The sequence below is a fragment of the Narcine bancroftii genome, chromosome 13 (assembly GCF_036971445.1).
Source record: "Narcine bancroftii isolate sNarBan1 chromosome 13, sNarBan1.hap1, whole genome shotgun sequence".
Taxonomy (NCBI): domain Eukaryota; kingdom Metazoa; phylum Chordata; class Chondrichthyes; order Torpediniformes; family Narcinidae; genus Narcine; species Narcine bancroftii.
Genome location: NC_091481.1, coordinates 91,313,427 through 91,336,361, shown reverse-complemented (window position 1 = coordinate 91,336,361; position 22,935 = coordinate 91,313,427).

The window sequence follows — 22,935 nt, the reverse complement described above, 5'->3', positions numbered from 1 at the left end:
GAATCAGAGGCGGGGAATCAGATGCGAGGAATCAGAGGCGGGGAATCAGAGGCGGGGAATCAGATGCGGGGAATCAGAGGCAGGGAATTTGAGGCAGGGAATCTGAGGCAGGGAATCAGAGCCGGGGAATCTGAGGCGGGGAATATGAGGTGGGGAATAAGAGGCGGGGAATCAGAGGCAGGGAATCTGAGGCAGCGAATCTGAGGCAGGGAATCTGAGGCAGGGAATCAGAGGCGGGGAATCAGAGGCAGGGAATCTGAGGCAGGGAATCAGAGGCGGGGAATCAGAGGCAGGGAATCAGAGGCGGGGAATCAGAGGCAGGGAATATGAGGCAGGGAAGCTGATGCAGGGAATCAGAGCCGGGGAAACTGAGGCAGGGCATCAGAGGCGGGGAATCAGAGGCGGGGAATCAGAGGCGGGGAATCAGATGCGGGGAATCAGAGGCAGGGAATCTGAGGCAGGGAATCTGAGGCAGGGAATCTGAAGCAGGGAATATGAGCCAGGGAATTTGAGGCAGGGGATCAGAGGTGGGGAATCAGAGGCGGGGAATCAGAGGCGGGGAATCTGAGGCGGGGAATCAGACGCAGGGAATCAAATGAAGGGAATCAGATGAAGGGAATCTGAGGCAGGGAATCTGAGGCAGGGAATCTGAGGCAGGGAATCTGAGGCAGGGAATCTGAGGCGGGGAATCTGAGAGGGGGAATCTGAGTCGGGGAATCTGAGGCGGGGAACCTGAGGCAGGGAATCACAGGCATGGAATCAGAGGCGGTTTATCAGAGGGGGGAAATGAGATGTGGGAAACAAGATGCAGAGAAAGATGCACGGAAATAGAGGCAGGGAATGAGAGGCAGGGTATCAGAGGCAGGGATCCAGAGGCGGGGAATCAGAGACACGGAAAGAGAGGCGTGGAATCAGAGGCGCGGAATCAGAGGCAGGGAATCAGAGGCAGGGAATCAGAGGCAGGGAATCAGAGGCGGGGAATCAGAGGCAGTGAATCAGAGGCAGAGAATCAGATGCAGGGAATCAGAGTAGGGGAATCAGAGGCGGGGAATCAGAGGCGGGGAATCAGAGGCAGGGAATTTGAGGCAGGGAATCAGAGGTGGGGAATCAGAGGGAGGAAAAGAGATGTGGGGAAAGAGAGGCAGAGAAAGAGGCGCGGAAATAGAGGCAGGGAAAGAGAGGCGTGGAATGAAATGTGGGGAATCAGAGGCGGGGAATCAGAGGCGTGGAATCTGAGGCGGGGAAAGAGATGTGGGGAAACGGAGGCCGGGAAAGTTGCGCGGAATGGGAGGCGGGTAATCAGAGGCAGGGAATCAGAGACGGGGAATCAGTGGTGGGGAATCAGAGGCGGGGAATGGGAGGCAGGGAATCTGAGGCAGGGAATCTGAGGCAGGGAATCAGAGCTGGAGAATCTGATGCGGGGAATCAAAGGCGGGGAATGAGAGGCATGGAATCAGAGGCGGGGAATCAGAGGCGGGGAATCAGCTGCGAGGAATCAGAGGCGGGGAATCAGAGGCGGGGAATCAGATGCGGGGAATCAGAGGCAGGGAATTTGAGGCAGGGAATCTGAGGCAGGGAATCAGAGCCGGGGAATCAGAGGCAGGGAATCAGAGGCGGGGAATCTGAGGTGGGGAATGAGAGGCGGTGAAACAGGCGGGTAAACAGAGGCAGGTAAACATAGGTGGATAAATAGAGGCGGGGAAAGAGGCGGGCAAAACATAGTGGTTGGAACTTGTGTGTTTAAAATCAGGTACACAAAACAGATCAAACAGTGTTGTTGAAATTGAGGGAGGGAAAGACAGGCACGGAAAGAGTGGAGGGGAAAGAGTGGAGGCGAAAGAGAGGCGTAGAGACAGAGGTGGGGAATCATACGCGGGGAATCAGAGGCGGTGAAACAGGTGGGTAAACAGAGGTGGGTAAACATAGGCGGAGAAATAGAGGCGGGGAAAGTGATGGGTGAAACATAGTGGTTGGAAATTGTGTGTTGAAAATGAGGTACACAGAACAGATCAAACAGAGTTGTTGAAATTGAGGGAGGGAAAGAGAGGCGCGGAAAAAGTGTAGGGGAAAAAGCGGAGGCGAAAGAGAGGCATACAGACAGAGGTGGGGAATCAGAGGCGGGGAATCAGAGGCGGGGAATCAGAGGCGGGCAATCAGTGGCAGGCAATCAGAGGTGGGGAATCAGAGGCGGGGAATAAGAGGCCTGGAATCAGAGGCGGGGAATCAGTGGCGTGGAATCAGAGGCGGGGAATCAGAGGTGGGGAATCAGAGGCGGGGATTCAGAGGTGGGGATTCAGAGGCTGGGAATCAGAGGCGGGGAATCATAGGCGCGGAATCAGAGGCGGGGAATCGGAGGCAGGGAATCTGAGGCAGGGAATCTGAGGCATGGAATCAGAGCCGGGGAATCTGAGGCAGGGAATCAGAGGCGAGGAATCAGAGGCGGGGATTCAGAGGCGGGAAATCAGAGGCAGGGAATCAGAGGCGGGAATCAGAAGCGGGGAATCAGAGGCGGGGAATCAGATGCGGGGAATCAGTGGCAGGGAATCTGAGCCAGGGAATCTGAAGCAGGGAATCTGAGCCAGGGAATCTGAGGCAGGGAATCAGAGGTGGGGAATCAGAGGCGGGGAATCAGAGGCGGGGAATAAGAGGCCGGGAATCAGACGCAGGGAATCAAATGAAGGGAATCAGATGAAGGGAATCTGAGGCAGGGAATCTGAGGCAGGGAATCTGAGGCAGGGAATCTGAGGCAGGGAATCTGAGGCGGGGAATCTGAGGCGGGGAATCTGAGTCGGGGAATCTGAGGCGGGGAATCTGAGGCAGGGAATCACAGGCATGGAATCAGAGGCGGGTTATCAGAGGGGGGAAATGAGATGTGGGAAACAAGATGCAGAGAAAGATGCACGGAAATAGAGGCAGGGAATGAGAGGCTGGGTATCAGAGGCAGGGAATCAGAGACACAGAAAGAGAGGCGTGGAATCAGAGGCCCGGGATCAGAGGCAGGGAATCAGAGGCAGGGAATCAGAGGCAGGGAATCAGAGGCGGGGAATCAGAGGCAGGGAATCAGAGGCAGGGAATCAGAGGCAGGGAATCAGAGGAGGGGAATCAAAGGCGGGGAATCAGAGGCGGGGAATCAGAGGCGGGGAATCAGAGGCGGGGAATCAGAGGAGGGGAATCAGAGGTGGGGAATCAGTGGGAGGAAAAGAGATGTGGGGAAAGAGAGGCAGAGAAATAGGCGCGGAAATAGGGGCAGGGAAAGAGAGGCGGGGAATGAAAGGTGGGGAATCAGAGGCGAGGAATCAGAGGTGTGGAATCTGAGGCGGGGAAAGAGAAGTGGGGAAACGGAGGCCGGGAAAGTTGCGCGGAAAGGGAGGCGGGTAATCAGAGGTGGGGAATCAGAGGCGGGGAATCCGAGGCGGGGAAACAGAGGCGGGGAATCAGAGGCGGGGATTCAGAGGTGGGGAATCAGAGGCGGGGAATTTGAGGCGGGGAATCAGAGGCAGGGATTCAGATGCGGGGAATCAGAGGCAGGGAATTTGAGGCAGGGAATCTGAGGCAGGGAATCAGAGGCGGGGAATCGGACGCAGGGAATCTGAGGCAGGGAATCTGAGGCAGGGAATCAGAGCTGGGGAATCTGAGGCGGGGAATCAGAGGCGGGGAATCAGAGGTGTGGAATCAGAGGTGGGGAATCAGAGGCGGGGAATCAGAGGCAGGGATTCAGATGCGGGGAATCAGAGGCAGGGAATTTGAGGCAGGGAATCTGAGGCAGGGAATCAGAGCCGGCGAATCTGAGGCGGGGAATATGAGGTGGTGAATAAGAGGCGGGGAATCAGAGGCAGGGAATCTGAGGCAGGGAATCAGAGGCAGGGAATCAGAGGCGGGGAATCAGAGGCAGGGAATCTGAGGCAGGGAATCTGAGGCAGGGAATCTGAGGCAGGGAATCAGAGGCGGGGAATCAGAGGCAGGGAATCAGAGGCGGGGAATCAGAGGCAGGGAATATGAGGCAGGGAAGCTGATGCAGGGAATCAGAGCCGGGGAATCTGAGGCAGGGCATCAGAGGCGGGGAATCAGAGGCGGGGAATCAGAGGCGGGGAAACAGGCGGGTAAACAGAGGCAGGTAAACATAGGTGGATAAATAGAGGCGGTGAAAGAGGCGGGCAAAACATAGTGGTTGGAACTTGTGTGTTTAAAATCAGGTACACAAAACAGATCAAACAGTGTTGTTGAAATTGAGGGAGGGAAAGACAGGCACGGAAAGAGTGGAGGGGAAAGAGTGGAGGCGAAAGAGAGGCGTAGAGACAGAGGTGGGGAATCAGAGGCGGGCAATCAGTGGCAGGCAATCAGAGGTGGGGAATCAGAGGCGGGGAATAAGATGCCTGGAATCAGAGGCGGGGAATCAGAGGCGTGGAATCAGAGGCGGGGAATAAGAGGCGGGGATTCAGAGGTGGGGATTCAGAGGCTGGGAATCAGAGGCGGGGAATCATAGGCGGGGAATCAGAGGCGGGGAATCGGAGGCAGGGAATCTGAGGCAGGGAATCTGAGGCATGGAATCAGAGCCGGGGAATCTGAGGCAGGGAATCAGAGGCGAGGAATCAGAGGCGGGGATTCAGAGGCGGGGAATCAGAGGCATGGAATCAGAGGTGGGAATCAGAAGCGGGGAATCAGAGGCGGGGAATCAGATGCGGGGAATCAGTGGCAGGGAATCTGAGGCAGGGAATCAGAAGCAGGGAATCTGAGCCAGGGAATCTGAGGCAGGGAATCAGAGGTGGGGAATCAGAGGCGGGGAATCAGAGGCGGGGAATCAGAGGCCGGGAATCAGACGCAGGGAATCAAATGAAGGGAATCAGATGAAGGGAATCTGAGGCTGGGAATCTGAGGCAGGGAATCTGAGGCAGGGAATCTGAGGCAGGGAATCTGAGGCGGGAAATCTGAGGCGGGGAATCTGAGTAGGGGAATCTGAAGCGGGGAATCTGAGGCAGGGAATCACAGGCATGGAATCAGAGGCGGGTTATCAGAGGGGGGAAATGAGATGTGGGAAACAAGATGCAGAGAATGATGCACGGAAATAGAGGTAGGGAATGAGAGGTGGGGAATCAGAGACACGGAAAGAGAGGCTTGGAATCAGAGGACCGGAATCAGAGGCAGGGAATCAGAGGCAGGGAATCAGAGGCAGGGAATCAGAGGCGGGGAATCAGAGGCAGGGAATAAGAGGCAGGGAATCAGAGGCAGGGAATCAGAGGAGGGGAATCAGAGGCGGGGAATCAGAGGCGGGGAATCAGAGGCAGGGAATCAGAGGCAGGGAATCAGAGGAGGGGAATCAGAGGCGGGGAATCAGAGGCGTGGAATCTGAGGCGGGGAAAGAGATGTGGGGAAACGGAGGCCGGGAAAGTTGCGCGGAAAGGGAGGCGGGTAATCAGAGGCGGGGAATCCGAGGTGGGGAAACAGAGGCGGGGAATCAGAGGCGGGGATTCAGAGGCTGGGATTCAGATGCGGGGAATCAGAGGCGGGGTATCAGAGGCGGGGAATCAGAGGCGGGGAATCGGAGGCAGGAAATCTGAGGCAGGGAATCTGAGGCAGGGAATCAGAGCTGGGGAATCTGAGGCGGGGAATCAGAGGCGGGGAATCAGAGGCATGGAATCAGAGGCGGGGAATCAGAGGCTGGGAATCAGATGCGAGGAATCAGAGGCGGGGAATCCCAGGCGGGGAATCAGATGCGGTGAATCAGAGGCAGGGAATTTGAGGCAGGGAATCTGAGGCAGGGAATCAGAGCCGGGGAATCTGAGGCGGGGAATAAGAGGTGGGGAATAAGAGGCGGGGAATCAGAGGCAGGGAATCTGAGGCAGGGAATCTGTCGCAGGGAATCTGAGGCAGGGAATCAGAGCCGGGGAATCTGAGGCGGGGAATAAGAGGTGGGGAATAAGAGGCGGGGAATCAGAGGCAGGGAATCTGAGGCAGGGAATCTGTCGCAGGGAATCTGAGGCAGGGAATCAGAGCCGGGGAATCTGAGGCGGGGAATAAGAGGTGGGGAATAAGAGGCGGGGAATCAGAGGCAGGGAATCTGAGGCAGGGAATCTGTCGCAGGGAATCTGAGGCAGGGAATCAGAGCCGGGAAATCTGAGGTGGGGAATCAGAGGCGGGGAATCAGAGGCGGGGAATCAGAGGTGATGAATCAGAGGTGGGGAATCAGAGGCTGGGAATTAGAGGCAGGGTATCAGAGGCAGGGAATCAGAGGCGCGGAATCAGAGACACGGAAAGAGAGGCGTGGAATCAGAAGCGCGGAATCAGAGGCAGAGAATCAGGGGCAGGGAATCAGAGGCAGGGAATCAGAGTCAGGGAATCAGAGGCAGGGAATCAGAGGCAGGGAATCATAGGCAAGGAATCTGAGGCGGGGAATCAGAGGCGGGGAATCAGAAGCGGGGAATCAGAGGCGGGGAATCAGAGGCAGGGAATCTGATGCAGGGAGTCAGAGGCAGGGAATCTGAGGCAGGGAATCTGATGCAGGGAATCAGAGGCGTGGAATCTGAGGCGGGGAAAGAGAAGTGGGGAAACGGAGGCCGGGAAAGTTGCGCGGAAAGGGAGGCGGGTAATCAGAGGCAGGGAATCAGAGTCGGGGAATCAGAGGCGGGGAATCCGAGGCGGGGAAACAGAGGCGGGGAATCAGAGGCGGGGATTCAGAGGCTGGGATTCAGAGGCGGGGAATCGGACGCAGGGAATCTGAGGCAGGGAATCTGAGGCAGGGAATCAGAGCTGGGGAATCTGAGGCGGGGAATCAGAGGCGGGGAATCAGAGGCGTGGAATCAGAGGTGGGGAATCAGAGGCGGGGAATCAGATGCGAGGAATCAGAGGCGGGGAATCAGAGGCGGGGAATCAGATGCGGGGAATCAGAGGCAGGGAATTTGAGGCAGGGAATCTGAGGCAGGGAATCAGAGCCGGGGAATCTGAGGCGGGGAATATGAGGTGGGGAATAAGAGGCGGGGAATCAGAGGCAGGGAATCTGAGGCAGCGAATCTGAGGCAGGGAATCTGAGGCAGGGAATCAGAGGCGGGGAATCAGAGGCAGGGAATCTGAGGCAGGGAATCAGAGGCGGGGAATCAGAGGCAGGGAATCAGAGGCGGGGAATCAGAGGCAGGGAATATGAGGCAGGGAAGCTGATGCAGGGAATCAGAGCCGGGGAAACTGAGGCAGGGCATCAGAGGCGGGGAATCAGAGGCGGGGAATCAGAGGCGGGGAATCAGAGGCGGGGAATCAGATGCGGGGAATCAGAGGCAGGGAATCTGAGGCAGGGAATCTGAGGCAGGGAATCTGAAGCAGGGAATATGAGCCAGGGAATTTGAGGCAGGGGATCAGAGGTGGGGAATCAGAGGCGGGGAATCAGAGGCGGGGAATCTGAGGCGGGGAATCAGACGCAGGGAATCAAATGAAGGGAATCAGATGAAGGGAATCTGAGGCAGGGAATCTGAGGCAGGGAATCTGAGGCAGGGAATCTGAGGCAGGGAATCTGAGGCGGGGAATCTGAGAGGGGGAATCTGAGTCGGGGAATCTGAGGCGGGGAATCTGAGGCAGGGAATCACAGGCATGGAATCAGAGGCGGTTTATCAGAGGGGGGAAATGAGATGTGGGAAACAAGATGCAGAGAAAGATGCACGGAAATAGAGGCAGGGAATGAGAGGCAGGGTATCAGAGGCAGGGATCCAGAGGCGGGGAATCAGAGACACGGAAAGAGAGGCGTGGAATCAGAGGCGCGGAATCAGAGGCAGGGAATCAGAGGCAGGGAATCAGAGGCAGGGAATCAGAGGCGGGGAATCAGAGGCAGTGAATCAGAGGCAGAGAATCAGATGCAGGGAATCAGAGTAGGGGAATCAGAGGCGGGGAATCAGAGGCGGGGAATCAGAGGCAGGGAATTTGAGGCAGGGAATCAGAGGAGGGGAATCAGAGGTGGGGAATCAGAGGGAGGAAAAGAGATGTGGGGAAAGAGAGGCAGAGAAAGAGGCGCGGAAATAGAGGCAGGGAAAGAGTGGCGTGGAATGAAATGTGGGGAATCTGAGGCAGGGAATCAGAGGCGTGGAATCTGAGGCGGGGAAAGAGATGTGGGGAAACGGAGGCCGGGAAAGTTGCGCGGAATGGGAGGCGGGTAATAAGAGGCAGGGAATCAGAGACGGGGAATCAGTGGTGGGGAATCAGAGGCGGGGAATGGGAGGCAGGGAATCTGAGGCAGGGAATCTGAGGCAGGGAATCAGAGCTGGAGAATCTGATGCGGGGAATCAAAGGCGGGGAATGAGAGGCATGGAATCAGAGGCGGGGAATCAGAGGCGGGGAATCAGATGCGAGGAATCAGAGGCGGGGAATCAGAGCCGGGGAATCAGAGGCAGGGAATCAGAGGCGGGGAATCTGAGGTGGGGAATGAGAGGCGGTGAAACAGGCGGGTAAACAGAGGCAGGTAAACATAGGTGGATAAATAGAGGCGGGGAAAGAGGCGGGCAAAACATAGTGGTTGGAACTTGTGTGTTTAAAATCAGGTACACAAAACAGATCAAACAGTGTTGTTGAAATTGAGGGAGGGAAAGACAGGCACGGAAAGAGTGGAGGGGAAAGAGTGGAGGCGAAAGAGAGGCGTAGAGACAGAGGTGGGGAATCATACGCGGGGAATCAGAGGCGGTGAAACAGGTGGGTAAACAGAGGTGGGTAAACATAGGCGGAGAAATAGAGGCGGGGAAAGTGATGGGTGAAACATAGTGGTTGGAAATTGTGTGTTGAAAATGAGGTACACAGAACAGATCAAACAGAGTTGTTGAAATTGAGGGAGGGAAAGAGAGGCGCGGAAAAAGTGTAGGGGAAAAAGCGGAGGCGAAAGAGAGGCATACAGACAGAGGTGGGGAATCAGAGGCGGGGAATCAGAGGCGGGGAATCAGAGGCGGGCAATCAGTGGCAGGCAATCAGAGGTGGGGAATCAGAGGCGGGGAATAAGAGGCCTGGAATCAGAGGCGGGGAATCAGTGGCGTGGAATCAGAGGCGGGGAATCAGAGGCGGGGATTCAGAGGTGGGGATTCAGAGGCTGGGAATCAGAGGCGGGGAATCATAGGCGCGGAATCAGAGGCGGGGTATCGGAGGCAGGGAATCTGAGGCAGGGAATCTGAGGCATGGAATCAGAGCCGGGGAATCTGAGGCAGGGAATCAGAGGCGAGGAATCAGAGGCGGGGATTCAGAGGCGGGAAATCAGAGGCAGGGAATCAGAGGCGGGAATCAGAAGCGGGGAATCAGAGGCGGGGAATCAGATGCGGGGAATCAGTGGCAGGGAATCTGAGGCAGGGAATCTGAAGCAGGGAATCTGAGCCAGGGAATCTGAGGCAGGGAATCAGAGGTGGGGAATCAGAGGCGGGGAATCAGAGGCGGGGAATCAGAGGCCGGGAATCAGACGCAGGGAATCAAATGAAGGGAATCAGATGAAGGGAATCTGAGGCAGGGAATCTGAGGCAGGGAATCTGAGGCAGGGAATCTGAGACAGGGAGTCTGAGGCGGGGAATCTGAGGCGGGGAATCTGAGTCGGGGAATCTGAGGCGGGGAATCTGAGGCAGGGAATCACAGGCATGGAATCAGAGGCGGGTTATCAGAGGGGGGAAATGAGATGTGGGAAACAAGATGCAGAGAAAGATGCACGGAAATAGAGGCAGGGAATGAGAGGCTGGGTATCAGAGGCAGGGAATCAGAGACACAGAAAGAGAGGCGTGGAATCAGAGGCCCGGGATCAGAGGCAGGGAATCAGAGGCAGGGAATCAGAGGCAGGGAATCAGAGGCGGGGAATCAGAGGCAGGGAATCAGAGGCAGGGAATCAGAGGCAGGGAATCAGAGGAGGGGAATCAAAGGCGGGGAATCAGAGGCGGGGAATCAGAGGCGGGGAATCAGAGGCGGGGAATCAGAGGAGGGGAATCAGAGGTGGGGAATCAGTGGGAGGAAAAGAGATGTGGGGAAAGAGAGGCAGAGAAAGAGGCGCGGAAATAGGGGAAGGGAAAGAGAGGCGGGGAATGAAAGGTGGGGAATCAGAGGCGAGGAATCAGAGGCGTAGAATCTGAGGCGGGGAAAGAGAAGTGGGGAAACGGAGGCCGGGAAAGTTGCGCGGAAAGGGAGGCGGGTAATCAGAGGCAGGGAATCAGAGGCGGGGAATCAGAGGCGGGGAATCCGAGGCGGGGAAACAGAGGCGGGGAATCAGAGGCGGGGATTCAGAGGCGGGGAATCGGACGCAGGGAATCTGAGGCAGGGATTCTGAGGCAGGGAATCAGAGCTGGGGAATCTGAGGCGGGGAATCAGAGGCGGGGAATCAGAGGTGTGGAATCAGAGGTGGGGAATCAGAGGCGGGGAATCAGAGGCGGGGATTCAGATGCGGGGAATCAGAGGCAGGGAATTTGAGGCAGGGAATCTGAGGCAGGGAATCAGAGCCGGGGAATCTGAGGCGGGGAATATGAGGTGGTGAATAAGAGGAATGGAATCAGAGGCAGGGAATCTGAGGCAGGGAATCAGAGGCAGGGAATCAGAGGCGGGGAATCAGAGGCAGGGAATCTGAGGCAGGGAATCTGAGGCAGGGAATCTGAGGCAGGGAATCAGAGGCGGGGAATCAGAGGCAGGGAATCAGAGGCGGGGAATCAGAGGCAGGGAATATGAGGCAGGGAAGCTGATGCAGGGAATCAGAGCCGGGGAATCTGAGGCAGGGCATCAGAGGCGGGGAATCAGAGGCGGGGAATCAGAGGCGGGGAAACAGGCGGGTAAACAGAGGCAGGTAAACATAGGTGGATAAATAGAGGCGGTGAAAGAGGCGGGCAAAACATAGTGGTTGGAACTTGTGTGTTTAAAATCAGGTACACAAAACAGATCAAACAGTGTTGTTGAAATTGAGGGAGGGAAAGACAGGCACGGAAAGAGTGGAGGGGAAAGAGTGGAGGCGAAAGAGAGGCGTAGAGACAGAGGTGGGGAATCAGAGGCGGGCAATCAGTGGCAGGCAATCAGAGGTGGGGAATCAGAGGCGGGGAATAAGATGCCTGGAATCAGAGGCGGGGAATCAGAGGCGTGGAATCAGAGGCGGGGAATCAGAGGCGGGGAATCAGAGGCGGGGAATCGGAGGCAGGGAATCTGAGGCAGGGAATCTGAGGCATGGAATCAGAGCCGGGGAATCTGAGGCAGGGAATCAGAGGCGAGGAATCAGAGGCGGGGATTCAGAGGCGGGGAATCAGAGGCATGGAATCAGAGGTGGGAATCAGAAGCGGGGAATCAGAGGCGGGGAATCAGATGCGGGGAATCAGTGGCAGGGAATCTGAGGCAGGGAATCAGAAGCAGGGAATCTGAGCCAGGGAATCTGAGGCAGGGAATCAGAGGTGGGGAATCAGAGGCGGGGAATCAGAGGCGGGGAATCAGAGGCCGGGAATCAGACGCAGGGAATCAAATGAAGGGAATCAGATGAAGGGAATCTGAGGCTGGGAATCTGAGGCAGGGAATCTGAGGCGGGAAATCTGAGGCGGGGAATCTGAGTAGGGGAATCTGAAGCGGGGAATCTGAGGCAGGGAATCACAGGCATGGAATCAGAGGCGGGTTATCAGAGGGGGGAAATGAGATGTGGGAAACAAGATGCAGAGAATGATGCACGGAAATAGAGGTAGGGAATGAGAGGCAGGGTATCAGAGGCAGGGAATCAGAGGTGGGGAATCAGAGACACGGAAAGAGAGGCTTGGAATCAGAGGACCGGAATCAGAGGCAGGGAATCAGAGGCAGGGAATCAGAGGCAGGGAATCAGAGGCGGGGAATCAGAGGCAGGGAATAAGAGGCAGGGAATCAGAGGCAGGGAATCAGAGGAGGGGAATCAGAGGCGGTGAAACAGGTGGGTAAACAGAGGTGGGTAAACATAGGCGGAGAAATAGAGGCGGGGAAAGTGATGGGTGAAACATAGTGGTTGGAAATTGTGTGTTGAAAATGAGTTACACAGAATAGATCAAACAGAGTTGTTGAAATTGAGGGAGGGAAAGAGAGGCGCGGAAAAAGTGTAGGGGAAAAAGCGGAGGCGAAAGAGAGGCATACAGACAGAGGTGGGGAATCAGAGGCGGGGAATCAGAGGCGGGGAATCAGAGGCGGGCAATCAGTGGCAGGCAATCAGAGGTGGGCAATCAGAGGCGGGGAATAAGAGGCCTGGAATCAGAGGTGGGGAATCAGAGGCGTGGAATCAGAGGCAGGGAATCAGAGGCGGGGATTCAGAGGTGGGGATTCAGAGGCTGGGAATCAGAGGCGGGGAATCATAGGCGGGGAATCAGAGGCGGGGAATCGGAGGCAGGGAATCTGAGGCAGGGAATCTGAGGCATGGAATCAGAGCCGGGGAATCTGAGGCAGGGAATCAGAGGCGAGGAATCAGAGGCGGGGATTCAGAGGCGGGGAATCAGAGGCAGCGAATCAGAGGCGGGAATCAGAAACGGGGAATCAGAGGCGGGGAATCAGATGCGGGGAATCAGTGGCAGGGAATCTGAGGCAGGGAATCTGAAGCAGGGAATCTGAGCCAGGGAATCTGAGGCAGGGAATCAGAGGTGGGGAATCAGAGGCGGGGAATCAGAGGCGGGGAATCAGAGGCCGGGAATCAGACGCAGGGAATCAAATGAAGGGAATCAGATGAAGGGAATGTGAGGCTTGGAATCTGAGGCAGGGAATCTGAGGCAGGGAATCTGAGGCAGGGAATCTGAGGCAGGAAATCTGAGGCGGGGAATCTGAGTAGGGGAATCTGAGGCGGGGAATCTGAGGCAGGGAATCACAGGCGTGGAATCAGAGGCGGGTTATCAGAGGGGGGAAATGAGATGTGGGAAACAAGATGCAGAGAATGATGCACGGAAATAGAGGTAGGGAATGAGAGGCAGGGTATCAGAGGCACTGAATCAGAGGCGGGGAATCAGAGACACGGAAAGCGAGGCTTGGAATCAGAGGACCGGAATCAGAGGCAGGGATTCAGAGGCAGGGAATCAGAGGCAGGGAATCAGAGGCGGGGAATCAGAGGCAGGGAATAAGAGGCAGGGAATCAGAGGCAGGGAATCAGAGGAGGGGAATCAGAGGCGGGGAATCAGAGGCGGGGAATCAGAGGCGGGGAATGAAAGGTGGGGAATCAGAGGCGGGGAATCAGAGGCGTGGAATCTGAGGCGGGGAAAGAGATGTGGGGAAACGGAGGCCGGGAAAGTTGCACGGAAAGGGAGGCGGGTAATCAGAGGCGGGGAATCCGAGGCGGGGAAACAGAGGCGGGGAATCAGAGGCGGGGATTCAGAGGCTGGGATTCAGATGCGGGGAATCAGAGGCGGGGTATCAGAGGCGGGTAATCAGAGGCGGGGAATCGGAGGCAGGGAATCTGAGGCAGGGAATCTGAGGCAGGGAATCAGAGCTGGGGAATCTGAGGCTGGGTATCAGAGGCAGGGAATCAGAGACACAGAAAGAGAGGCGTGGAATCAGAGGCCCGGGATCAGAGGCAGGGAATCAGAGGCAGGGAATCAGAGGCAGGGAATCAGAGGCGGGGAATCAGAGGCAGGGAATCAGAGGCAGGGAATCAGAGGCAGGGAATCAGAGGAGGGGAATCAAAGGCGGGGAATCAGAGGCGGGGAATCAGAGGCGGGGAATCCGAGGCGGGGAAACAGAGGCGGGGAATCAGAGGCGGGGATTCAGAGGCTGGGATTCAGAGGCGGGGAATCGGACGCAGGGAATCTGAGGCAGGGATTCTGAGGCAGGGAATCAGAGCTGGGGAATCTGAGGCGGGGAATCAGAGGCGGGGAATCAGAGGTGTGGAATCAGAGGTGGGGAATCAGAGTCGGGGAATCAGAGGCGGGGATTCAGATGCGGGGAATCAGAGGCAGGGAATTTGAGGCAGGGAATCTGAGGCAGGGAATCAGAGCCGGGGAATCTGAGGCGGGGAATATGAGGTGGTGAATAAGAGGCGGGGAATCAGAGGCAGGGAATCTGAGGCAGGGAATCAGAGGCAGGGAATCAGAGGCGGGGAATCAGAGGCAGGGAATCTGAGGCAGGGAATCTGAGGCAGGGAATCTGAGGCAGGGAATCAGAGGCGGGGAATCAGAGGCAGGGAATCAGAGGCGGGGAATCAGAGGCAGGGAATATGAGGCAGGGAAGCTGATGCAGGGAATCAGAGCCGGGGAATCTGAGGCAGGGCATCAGAGGCGGGGAATCAGAGGCGGGGAATCAGAGGCGGGGAAACAGGCGGGTAAACAGAGGCAGGTAAACATAGGTGGATAAATAGAGGCGGTGAAAGAGGCGGGCAAAACATAGTGGTTGGAACTTGTGTGTTTAAAATCAGGTACACAAAACAGATCAAACAGTGTTGTTGAAATTGAGGGAGGGAAAGACAGGCACGGAAAGAGTGGAGGGGAAAGAGTGGAGGCGAAAGAGAGGCGTAGAGACAGAGGTGGGGAATCAGAGGCGGGCAATCAGTGGCAGGCAATCAGAGGTGGGGAATCAGAGGCGGGGAATAAGATGCCTGGAATCAGAGACGGGGAATCAGAGGCGTGGAATCAGAGGCGGGGAATCAGAGGCGGGGATTCAGAGGTGGGGATTCAGAGGCTGGGAATCAGAGGCGGGGAATCATAGGCGGGGAATCAGAGGCGGGGAATCGGAGGCAGGGAATCTGAGGCAGGGAATCTGAGGCATGGAATCAGAGCCGGGGAATCTGAGGCAGGGAATCAGAGGCGAGGAATCAGAGGCGGGGATTCAGAGGCGGGGAATCAGAGGCATGGAATCAGAGGTGGGAATCAGAAGCGGGGAATCAGAGGCGGGGAATCAGATGCGGGGAATCAGTGGCAGGGAATCTGAGGCAGGGAATCAGAAGCAGGGAATCTGAGCCAGGGAATCTGAGGCAGGGAATCAGAGGTGGGGAATCAGAGGCGGGGAATCAGAGGCGGGGAATCAGAGGCCGGGAATCAGACGCAGGGAATCAAATGAAGGGAATCAGATGAAGGGAATCTGAGGCTGGGAATCTGAGGCAGGGAATCTGAGGCGGGAAATCTGAGGCGGGGAATCTGAGTAGGGGAATCTGAAGCGGGGAATCTGAGGCAGGGAATCACAGGCATGGAATCAGAGGCGGGTTATCAGAGGGGGGAAATGAGATGTGGGAAACAAGATGCAGAGAATGATGCACGGAAATAGAGGTAGGGAATGAGAGGCAGGGTATCAGAGGCAGGGAATCAGAGGTGGGGAATCAGAGACACGGAAAGAGAGGCTTGGAATCAGAGGACCGGAATCAGAGGCAGGGAATCAGAGGCAGGGAATCAGAGGCAGGGAATCAGAGGCAGGGAATCAGAGGCGGGGAATCAGAGGCAGGGAATAAGAGGCAGGGAATCAGAGGCAGGGAATCAGAGGAGGGGAATCAGAGGCGGTGAAACAGGTGGGTAAACAGAGGTGGGTAAACATAGGCGGAGAAATAGAGGCGGGGAAAGTGATGGGTGAAACATAGTGGTTGGAAATTGTGTGTTGAAAATGAGTTACACAGAATAGATCAAACAGAGTTGTTGAAATTGAGGGAGGGAAAGAGAGGCGCGGAAAAAGTGTAGGGGAAAAAGCGGAGGCGAAAGAGAGGCATACAGACAGAGGTGGGGAATCAGAGGCGGGGAATCAGAGGCGGGGAATCAGAGGCGGGCAATCAGTGGCAGGCAATCAGAGGTGGGCAATCAGAGGCGGGGAATAAGAGGCCTGGAATCAGAGGTGGGGAATCAGAGGCGTGGAATCAGAGGCAGGGAATCAGAGGCGGGGATTCAGAGGTGGGGATTCAGAGGCTGGGAATCAGAGGCGGGGAATCATAGGCGGGGAATCAGAGGCGGGGAATCGGAGGCAGGGAATCTGAGGCAGGGAATCTGAGGCATGGAATCAGAGCCGGGGAATCTGAGGCAGGGAATCAGAGGCGAGGAATCAGAGGCGGGGATTCAGAGGCGGGGATTCAGAGGCAGCGAATCAGAGGCGGGAATCAGAAACGGGGAATCAGAGGCGGGGAATCAGATGCGGGGAATCAGTGGCAGGGAATCTGAGGCAGGGAATCTGAAGCAGGGAATCTGAGCCAGGGAATCTGAGGCAGGGAATCAGAGGTGGGGAATCAGAGGCGGGGAATCAGAGGCGGGGAATCAGAGGCCGGGAATCAGACGCAGGGAATCAAATGAAGGGAATCAGATGAAGGGAATGTGAGGCTGGGAATCTGAGGCAGGGAATCTGAGGCGGGAAATCTGAGGCGGGGAATCTGAGTAGGGGAATCTGAGGCGGGGAATCTGAGGCAGGGAATCACAGGCGTGGAATCAGAGGCGGGTTATCAGAGGGGGGAAATGAGATGTGGGAAACAAGATGCAGAGAATGATGCACGGAAATAGAGGTAGGGAATGAGAGGCAGGGTATCAGAGGCACTGAATCAGAGGCGGGGAATCAGAGACACGGAAAGCGAGGCTTGGAATCAGAGGACCGGAATCAGAGGCAGGGAATCAGAGGCAGGGAATCAGAGGCAGGGAATCAGAGGCGGGGAATCAGAGGCAGGGAATAAGAGGCAGGGAATCAGAGGCAGGGAATCAGAGGAGGGGAATCAGAGGCGGGGAATCAGAGGCGGGGAATCAGAGGCGGGGAATGAAAGGTGGGGAATCAGAGGCGGGGAATCAGAGGCGTGGAATCTGAGGCGGGGAAAGAGATGTGGGGAAACGGAGGCCGGGAAAGTTGCGCGGAAAGGGAGGCGGGTAATCAGAGGCGGGGAATCCGAGGCGGGGAAACAGAGGCGGGGAATCAGAGGCGGGGATTCAGAGGCTGGGATTCAGATGCGGGGAATCAGAGGCGGGGTATCAGAGGCGGGTAATCAGAGGCGGGGAATCGGAGGCAGGGAATCTGAGGCAGGGAATCTGAGGCAGGGAATCAGAGCTGGGGAATCTGAGGCGGGGAATCAGAGGCGGGGAATCAGAGGCGTGGAATCAGAGGCGGGGAATCAGAGGCTGGGAATCAGATGCGAGGAATCAGAGGCGGGGAATCACAGGCGGGGAATCAGATGCGGGGAATCAGAGGCAGGGATTTTGAGGCAGGGAATCTGAGGCAGGGAATCAGAGCCGGGGAATCTGAGGCGGGGAATAAGAGGTGGGGAATAAGAGGCGGGGAATCAGAGGCAGGGAATCTGAGGCAGGGAATCTGTCGCAGTGAATCTGAGGCAGGGAATCAGAGCCGGGAAATCTGAGGTGGGGAATCAGAGGCGGGGAATCAGAGGCGGGGAATCAGAGGTGATGAATCAGAGGTGGGGAATCAGAGGCTGGGAATTAGAGGCAGGGAATCAGAGGCGGGGAATCAGAGGCGGGGAATCAGAGGCGGGTTATCAGTGTGGGGAAATGAGATGTGGTAAACGAGATGCAGAGAAAGAGGCACGGATATAGAGGCAGGCAAAGAGAGGCAGGGTATCAGAGGCAGGGAATCAGAGGCGCGGAATCAGAGACACGGAAAGAGAGGCGTGGAATCAGAAGCGCGGAATCAGAGGCAGAGAATCAGGGGCAGGGAATCAGAGGCAGGGAATCAGAGTCAGGGAATCAGAGGCAGGGAATCAGAGGCAGGGAATCATAGGCAAGGAATCTGAGGCGGGGAATCAGAGGCGGGGAATCAGAAGCGGGGAATCAGAGGCGGGGAATCAGAGGCAGGGAATCTGATGCAGGGAGTCAGAGGCAGGGAATCTGAGGCAGGGAATCTGATGCAGGGAATCAGAGGCGTGGAATCTGAGGCGGGGAAAGAGAAGTGGGGAAACGGAGGCCGGGAAAGTTGCGCGGAAAGGGAGGCGGGTAATCAGAGGCAGGGAATCAGAGGCGGGGAATCAGAGGCGGGGAATCCGAGGCGGGGAAACAGAGGCGGGGAATCAGAGGCGGGGATTCAGAGGCTGGGATTCAGAGGCGGGGAATCGGACGCAGGGAATCTGAGGCAGGGAATCTGAGGCAGGGAATCAGAGCTGGGGAATCTGAGGCGGGGAATCAGAGGCGGGGAATCAGAGGCGTGGAATCAGAGGTGGGGAATCAGAGGCGGGGAATCAGATGCGAGGAATCAGAGGCGGGGAATCAGAGGCGGGGAATCAGATGCGGGGAATCAGAGGCAGGGAATTTGAGGCAGGGAATCTGAGGCAGGGAATCAGAGCCGGGGAATCTGAGGCGGGGAATATGAGGTGGGGAATAAGAGGCGGGGAATCAGAGGCAGGGAATCTGAGGCAGCGAATCTGAGGCAGGGAATCTGAGGCAGGGAATCAGAGGCGGGGAATCAGAGGCAGGGAATCTGAGGCAGGGAATCAGAGGCGGGGAATCAGAGGCAGGGAATCAGAGGCGGGGAATCAGAGGCAGGGAATATGAGGCAGGGAAGCTGATGCAGGGAATCAGAGCCGGGGAAACTGAGGCAGGGCATCAGAGGCGGGGAATCAGAGGCGGGGAATCAGAGGCGGGGAATCAGATGCGGGGAATCAGAGGCAGGGAATCTGAGGCAGGGAATCTGAGGCAGGGAATCTGAAGCAGGGAATATGAGCCAGGGAATTTGAGGCAGGGGATCAGAGGTGGGGAATCAGAGGCGGGGAATCAGAGGCGGGGAATCTGAGGCGGGGAATCAGACGCAGGGAATCAAATGAAGGGAATCAGATGAAGGGAATCTGAGGCAGGGAATCTGAGGCAGGGAATCTGAGGCAGGGAATCTGAGGCAGGGAATCTGAGGCGGGGAATCTGAGAGGGGGAATCTGAGTCGGGGAATCTGAGGCGGGGAATCTGAGGCAGGGAATCACAGGCATGGAATCAGACGCGGTTTATCAGAGGGGGGAAATGAGATGTGGGAAACAAGATGCAGAGAAAGATGCACGGAAATAGAGGCAGGGAATGAGAGGCAGGGTATCAGAGGCAGGGATCCAGAGGCGGGGAATCAGAGACACGGAAAGAGAGGCGTGGAATCAGAGGCGCGGAATCAGAGGCAGGGAATCAGAGGCAGGGAATCAGAGGCAGGGAATCAGAGGCGGGGAATCAGAGGCAGTGAATCAGAGGCAGAGAATCAGATGCAGGGAATCAGAGTAGGGGAATCAGAGGCGGGGAATCAGAGGCGGGGAATCAGAGGCAGGGAATTTGAGGCAGGGAATCAGAGGTGGGGTATCAGAGGGAGGAAAAGAGATGTGGGGAAAGAGAGGCAGAGAAAGAGGCGCGGAAATAGAGGCAGGGAAAGAGAGGCGTGGAATGAAATGTGGTGAATCAGAGGCGGGGAATCAGAGGCGTGGAATCTGAGGCGGGGAAAGAGATGTGGGGAAACGGAGGCCGGGAAAGTTGCGCGGAATGGGAGGCGGGTAATCAGAGGCAGGGAATCAGAGACGGGGAATCAGTGGTGGGGAATCAGAGGCGGGGAATGGGAGGCAGGGAATCTGAGGCAGGGAATCTGAGGCAGGGAATCAGAGCTGGAGAATCTGATGCGGGGAATCAAAGGCGGGGAATGAGAGGCATGGAATCAGAGGCGGGGAATCAGAGGCGGGGAATCAGCTGCGAGGAATCAGAGGCGGGGAATCAGAGGCGGGGAATCAGATGCGGGGAATCAGAGGCAGGGAATTTGAGGCAGGGAATCTGAGGCAGGGAATCAGAGCCGGGGAATCAGAGGCAGGGAATCAGAGGCGGGGAATCTGAGGTGGGGAATGAGAGGCGGTGAAACAGGCGGGTAAACAGAGGCAGGTAAACATAGGTGGATAAATAGAGGCGGGGAAAGAGGCGGGCAAAACATAGTGGTTGGAACTTGTGTGTTTAAAATCAGGTACACAAAACAGATCAAACAGTGTTGTTGAAATTGAGGGAGGGAAAGACAGGCACGGAAAGAGTGGAGGGGAAAGAGTGGAGGCGAAAGAGAGGCGTAGAGACAGAGGTGGGGAATCATACGCGGGGAATCAGAGGCGGTGAAACAGGTGGGTAAACAGAGGTGGGTAAACATAGGCGGAGAAATAGAGGCGGGGAAAGTGATGGGTGAAACATAGTGGTTGGAAATTGTGTGTTGAAAATGAGGTACACAGAACAGATCAAACAGAGTTGTTGAAATTGAGGGAGGGAAAGAGAGGCGCGGAAAAAGTGTAGGGGAAAAAGCGGAGGCGAAAGAGAGGCATACAGACAGAGGTGGGGAATCAGAGGCGGGGAATCAGAGGCGGGGAATCAGAGGCGGGCAATCAGTGGCAGGCAATCAGAGGTGGGGAATCAGAGGCGGGGAATAAGAGGCCTGGAATCAGAGGCGGGGAATCAGTGGCGTGGAATCAGAGGCGGGGAATCAGAGGTGGGGAATCAGAGGCGGGGATTCAGAGGTGGGGATTCAGAGGCTGGGAATCAGAGGCGGGGAATCATAGGCGCGGAATCAGAGGCGGGGAATCGGAGGCAGGGAATCTGAGGCAGGGAATCTGAGGCATGGAATCAGAGCCGGGGAATCTGAGGCAGGGAATCAGAGGCGAGGAATCAGAGGCGGGGATTCAGAGGCGGGAAATCAGAGGCAGGGAATCAGAGGCGGGAATCAGAAGCGGGGAATCAGAGGCGGGGAATCAGATGCGGGGAATCAGTGGCAGGGAATCTGAGGCAGGGAATCTGAAGCAGGGAATCTGAGCCAGGGAATCTGAGGCAGGGAATCAGAGGTGGGGAATCAGAGGCGGGGAATCAGAGGCGGGGAATCAGAGGCCGGGAATCAGACGCAGGGAATCAAATGAAGGGAATCAGATGAAGGGAATCTGAGGCAGGGAATCTGAGGCAGGGAATCTGGGGCAGGGAATCTGAGGCAGGGAATCTGAGGCGGGGAATCTGAGGCGGGGAATCTGAGTCGGGGAATCTGAGGCGGGGAATCTGAGGCAGGGAATCACAGGCATGGAATCAGAGGCGGGTTATCAGAGGGGGGAAATGAGATGTGGGAAACAAGATGCAGAGAAAGATGCACGGAAATAGAGGCAGGGAATGAGAGGCTGGGTATCAGAGGCAGGGAATCAGAGACACAGAAAGAGAGGCGTGGAATCAGAGGCCCGGGATCAGAGGCAGGGAATTAGAGGCAGGGAATCAGAGGCAGGGAATCAGAGGCGGGGAATCAGAGGCAGGGAATCAGAGGCAGGGAATCAGAGGCAGGGAATCAGAGGAGGGGAATCAAAGGCGGGGAATCAGAGGCGGGGAATCAGAGGCGGGGAATCAGAGGCGGGGAATCAGAGGAGGGGAATCAGAGGTGGGGAATCAGTGGGAGGAAAAGAGATGTGGGGAAAGAGAGGCAGAGAAAGAGGCGCGGAAATAGGGGCAGGGAAAGAGAGGCGGGGAATGAAAGGTGGGGAATCAGAGGCGAGGAATCAGAGGCGTGGAATCTGAGGCGGGGAAAGAGAAGTGGGGAAACGGAGGCCGGGAAAGTTGCGCGGAAAGGGAGGCGGGTAATCAGAGGTGGGGAATCAGAGGCGGGGAATCCGAGGCGGGGAAACAGAGGCGGGGAATCAGAGGCGGGGATTCAGAGGCTGGGATTCAGAGGCGGGGAATCGGACGCAGGGAATCTGAGGCAGGGAATCTGAGGCAGGGAATCAGAGCTGGGGAATCTGAGGCGGGGAATCAGAGGCGGGGAATCAGAGGTGTGGAATCAGAGGTGGGGAATCAGAGGCGGGGAATCAGAGGCAGGGATTCAGATGCGGGGAATCAGAGGCAGGGAATTTGAGGCAGGGAATCTGAGGCAGGGAATCAGAGCCGGCGAATCTGAGGCGGGGAATATGAGGTGGTGAATAAGAGGCGGGGAATCAGAGGCAGGGAATCTGAGGCAGGGAATCAGAGGCAGGGAATCAGAGGCGGGGAATCAGAGGCAGGGAATCTGAGGCAGGGAATCTGAGGCAGGGAATCTGAGGCAGGGAATCAGAGGCGGGGAATCAGAGGCAGGGAATCAGAGGCGGGGAATCAGAGGCAGGGAATATGAGGCAGGGAAGCTGATGCAGGGAATCAGAGCCGGGGAATCTGAGGCAGGGCATCAGAGGCGGGGAATCAGAGGCGGGGAATCAGAGGCGGGGAAACAGGCGGGTAAACAGAGGCAGGTAAACATAGGTGGATAAATAGAGGCGGTGAAAGAGGCGGGCAAAACATAGTGGTTGGAACTTGTGTGTTTAAAATCAGGTACACAAAACAGATCAAACAGTGTTGTTGAAATTGAGGGAGGGAAAGACAGGCACGGAAAGAGTGGAGGGGAAAGAGTGGAGGCGAAAGAGAGGCGTAGAGACAGAGGTGGGGAATCAGAGGCGGGCAATCAGTGGCAGGCAATCAGAGGTGGGGAATCAGAGGCGGGGAATAAGATGCCTGGAATCAGAGGCGGGGAATCAGAGGCGTGGAATCAGAGGCGGGGAATAAGAGGCGGGGATTCAGAGGTGGGGATTCAGAGGCTGGGAATCAGAGGCGGGGAATCATAGGCGGGGAATCAGAGGCGGGGAATCGGAGGCAGGGAATCTGAGGCAGGGAATCTGAGGCATGGAATCAGAGCCGGGGAATCTGAGGCAGGGAATCAGAGGCGAGGAATCAGAGGCGGGGATTCAGAGGCGGGGAATCAGAGGCATGGAATCAGAGGTGGGAATCAGAAGCGGGGAATCAGAGGCGGGGAATCAGATGCGGGGAATCAGTGGCAGGGAATCTGAGGCAGGGAATCAGAAGCAGGGAATCTGAGCCAGGGAATCTGAGGCAGGGAATCAGAGGTGGGGAATCAGAGGCGGGGAATCAGAGGCGGGGAATCAGAGGCCGGGAATCAGACGCAGGGAATCAAATGAAGGGAATCAGATGAAGGGAATCTGAGGCTGGGAATCTGAGGCAGGGAATCTGAGGCAGGGAATCTGAGGCAGGGAATCTGAGGCGGGAAATCTGAGGCGGGGAATCTGAGTAGGGGAATCTGAAGCGGGGAATCTGAGGCAGGGAATCACAGGCATGGAATCAGAGGCGGGTTATCAGAGGGGGG